The sequence below is a fragment of the Gopherus evgoodei genome, chromosome 2, assembly GCF_007399415.2.
Source record: "Gopherus evgoodei ecotype Sinaloan lineage chromosome 2, rGopEvg1_v1.p, whole genome shotgun sequence".
NCBI lineage: Eukaryota > Metazoa > Chordata > Testudines > Testudinidae > Gopherus > Gopherus evgoodei.
The window spans coordinates 160,406,658-160,410,971 of record NC_044323.1 but is presented as its reverse complement, the minus strand read 5'-3'; positions in this window follow the sequence as shown (position 1 = coordinate 160,410,971).

Sequence of the window (4,314 nt, the reverse complement as noted above, 5' to 3'; positions counted from 1 at the left end):
TCAAGCAAACAACTGTGAACATTCCAAAGCAATTCCCCTGCCTCTGCTCGCTCGCTTGCTGGAGCAAAGAGCAGCTGTGTTTGTTTTTTAGCTAAGTAGCTACGGGGAGATCGGAGTTCAGCCATTCCGGTTTGTTGTGGACAGGAATTCTGGGATACCTCCTAATACCCTGAAGGCCAATAACAGAGCTGTTGGTGGCTACACTTGATGACCTGCACTGCATCAGCAGCGCTGGAATCGCTACACCTCAAGCAAACCAGGTGTACAGCCAGCGCTGCAACCAGGGAGTTGCAGCGCTGGCCGTGCTTTGCAAGTGTGGACGCAGAGTGAGTTGCAGCGCTGTAACCCCATCACCAGCGCTGCAACTCTCCAGTGTAGCCATGCCCTATGAAGTGAAAGTGGAGTGGATGCAAAAATGTTGTACTTGTGTGCACTACTTAAAATAGGTATTCTTTTTCCTCCTTCCAGACCAGTTATAGTCCATGTTCTCACAACTGATTTTTCTGTCTTTGTAATTTACTTATTTTTAAAGTGGTATTGAGTAGAGGGCTGCCCGAGTTGTGCAGAAAGGAAATATTTGAAGAAGAGCTGAGCTACATCTCTCTACACCTCTAGAATCTCTTTTCAGGAAAAGGAGTTGTACTTAGAGTGATGGGGGGATGCTTGGAATTTCTAGTAGAAAGGCAATTGACATTGACTGGAAGTACAGTTTCTGACCTCTCTGATGAAGCTGGAGTGTTCAATTCTGATCTCTATTACAGGAGTGTAAATCTGGCATGACTCCAACACCAATAGACAAATAGTGACAAATAGTGTTACTCACTCCTTTGACACTAGAAGATATCCACCTGTTATTGCCAGCAAATTGAGTGACTTTTTTAGCTCAATTGGTGGTAGTCTGTGCTACAGTGACAAGGGCTCTGTTTTCAAACTCTATTGATGACCCGTAGAGGAGAATTATAGTATTCCAGCTTTATACCAGTGTAACTGAACATGAATCTGGTGTTTATTACTCTTGTACTACTTGATCATTGGGCCAGCCTACAAATGCCACCTTCACACATGAAGATTTGAGAACTAGTCCTCAGCTGAAGTAACTGGGTATTTTACCTTTACTTGTATGTCACCAGGAATAGGCCCTTAATGTTTGGTGATGATAGCATGACGCATCTGACTGGTCTTGTGATCTCACAAGCAGCAAAACAGGCAAGAGACTTTCCAAAACAGAACCTGGGATTTTGGGCAATTCTTTTAATGACTCAGCAGGTGGCACTCTTTCCTGAGTCAAGGCTGGACCAAATGCCTCAGCAAGGTAGTAAGGGGATCTGTGCTGCTGGTGATGTCATCTTTAATATGAGAAATTAAAAAAAAAATAAAAAAAAATAAAAGTCTTGGCAAGGTCTTGTCATGAACCAAGACCCAGAGTGAAGGCTGAAATCAATAAAAGAAAATGCTGCAGGAAGCCAGAAATCACATCTCTTTAGTCTAAAGTTTTCCATCATTTTAGTATCAACATAACCCATAATATCTAAAGAGTGCTACATTTGAGACACTTTAAAATCTACAATAATTTTACTTTTATATATTGCTTTCAATCCAAAGATCTTAACACATCTGAGTGTTAAGTGTAGACAGAACCTTACTTAACATACTAAAAGGGCACAGCTGCAGCATTTCAACCTACTCAAATGGGAGAGGTTGATAGAAGAATGTTTTTGTTTATCTAGCACAGTCTACAGCAGGGGACAGGTCATCTTAATCATGTCACTCAGGGGGTGTAGATTCTTTGGACTCCTGTGCAACACAGATAAGCCAACTTAATCTTCTAGTTTAGACCAGGCCTAAAAAGTGTCACAGTTCAGACAGTGAGCTAATTTTGTATTACAGCTACTTTACAGATAGGGAAACTGAGGCACAAAGAGCACAGGTAACATCACCAAGAACAGCAACTAGGATTTCTGGGGCTGGTCTACACTGGGGGTGGGGAGGGAGAATCAACCTAAGATACGCAACTTCAGCTATGTGAACAGCGTAGCTGAAGTCGAAGTATCTTAGATCGATTTACCTCTTGTCCTCACGGCACGGGATCGACATCTGCGGCTCTCCCTGTTGACTCCGCTACCGCCATTCACTCTGGTGGAGTTCCGGAGTCGACGGGAGCGCTTTCAGGGGTCGATATATCGTGTCAAGATGAGATGCGATATATCTATCCCCGAGAAATCGATCGCTACCCGCCGATATGGTGGGTAGTCTAGATGTACCCAAACTCCCTGTACCATAAGGGTACATCTACACAGCAAAGACAAGCCTGTGGCTTGCCTGTGCCAGCCAAATCAGGCTGCGGGGCTATTTCATTGCTGTGTAGACTTCTGGGCTTGGTCTGGAGCTTGATCTCTGGGACCATCTCATCCCAGCACAAGGTCCAAGAGTCCAGGCTTCAGCCAGAGCCCAGAAATCTACACAGCAATAAAACAGCCCCACAGCCTAAGCCTCATGAGATTGAGTCCATTAGAACAGGCCAGCCACAGGTGTCTAGTTGCTATGTAGATACCATCAAAGTTAGTAGAATGGTTCCAATTGATCGTGATGGATATTGGATCAGAACTTTAGGGTATTGGATGTGGCTGTAAAGCATACCCACTCTGGTCACTAGAAATCCAGCTTACCCTCCTGGAGTCTTTTCCTGACTAGAGGAAGGTACAATCAACAGCATTAGCTAAAAAGTACCTTTTGTATACATTTGCACATTGGTTCTTGGTTTAAATGATCAATTGCTTTGGAGAAGTCAAGAGATAAAGGATGCCCCAGGCAAAATTTGTTGTATCATCTGGGCTATGCTATTGATTGCAGGGAATTTTCTGTAACTATGTTGAAAAAGATACAGAGCAGGAGGCAAGAATCCATTATTGACAAAAGAAAAGGCCTGTCAGAAAACCCCAGGCAGCAAGGATGTAGCTAAGATCAGTACAGGAGAGTTTCTGCAATCCATCAAGAGAGCTGTGTGCAAGTGACCCACGTATCACCTCACACCATTGTACTTTGCAGCAGGCAGTCCTTGTTGGAATTTCCCCTCTGGGCGATGAAAGCACTCTATGTGACACCTGTGAATTTGCCCTTTACTGCTGCAAATCCAAGCTGTTAAATATCATGCTCTTTTGGCTTTGATTTACTCTATTTATGGACCTTCCTCCCCCCCAACCTCTCTCCTTCACAAGGGATCAATTCCAGACGACAAAAGGCAACAGTGGCTTTAATAAAAAACAGAAAGAGGACAGGAAAGATTGATTTAGTCAACAAAGACAGGCTGTAGCAGTGGAGAGATGGAGGGAAAGGAAGCAAGCAGACAAGCAAGAACAACAATAATAAAAGCCACATTGGTAGCTACACAGACCCAAAGGGACACTTACAGCTGATGAAACTGTTTTCTTTTTCCTTCCCTCCATAATAGGCTCTTCTAGCTGGAAGATGGGGACCTGAAAGAGTTCTTGGGGTTCCTTCTACGTGACCAGAAACCACTCCAAAAAAAAGCATTGTCCAACAGTTACAGCATTGGCATAGGATTCAGGTGATCTGGACTATTCTAGGCTCTGCCATAGACTTCTCATGAGACCTTGGGCAAGTCTCTTAACTTACCCTGTGCCTCATTCCTCCCCAGGTAAAATGAGAACAATCACTTCCTTGCCTCATAGGGTTTCTATCAGAGTACAAACTATTCATAGTTGTGAAGTGTTCAGATCATAGCAATGGAGGATCATGTGTGCAGATAGGGAGGTATGATTTTCACTAAAAACTGAACAAGCTCAGATATCAAATACTTGCAATATGCTCCTCATGTACAATGTGCATACATCATGCACAGAAACTACTCTATTTTCAAATTACAAACTGTTGTCTCCTTGTGCACATGAGCAGAAAAGTAGTTGATTTTGCTAAAAAATGTTTTTTGCCTGCTTCTAAAGTAAACATATAGTCTACACATAGTGTGTCTGAGTACTGAGTAAGAAAAATAAAGATAAGTTGTCCAACACATAGTAACTAGCATGAGGTGAAAGTCTAGTGAGAACTACAAGCTGCCTTGTCTTCACATGTTAGCTAGTAGGGTGAAGGTCTGTGGAGGACTCTGTTGTTTACCTTGACCTGGTAACTCATGAGAAAACTACATAATGCCTTATCTTCACGGGGATTTTACCTCATTCCAGTTGCTATAGGTTAACTAACAAGTTAAAGATACCTTTTTTCCTAGTGAAGAAGAAAAAAATTGTATTGGTTTAGCTAAAGGTGCTATTTTAAATCCATTTAGTTAAAATGGTGCAA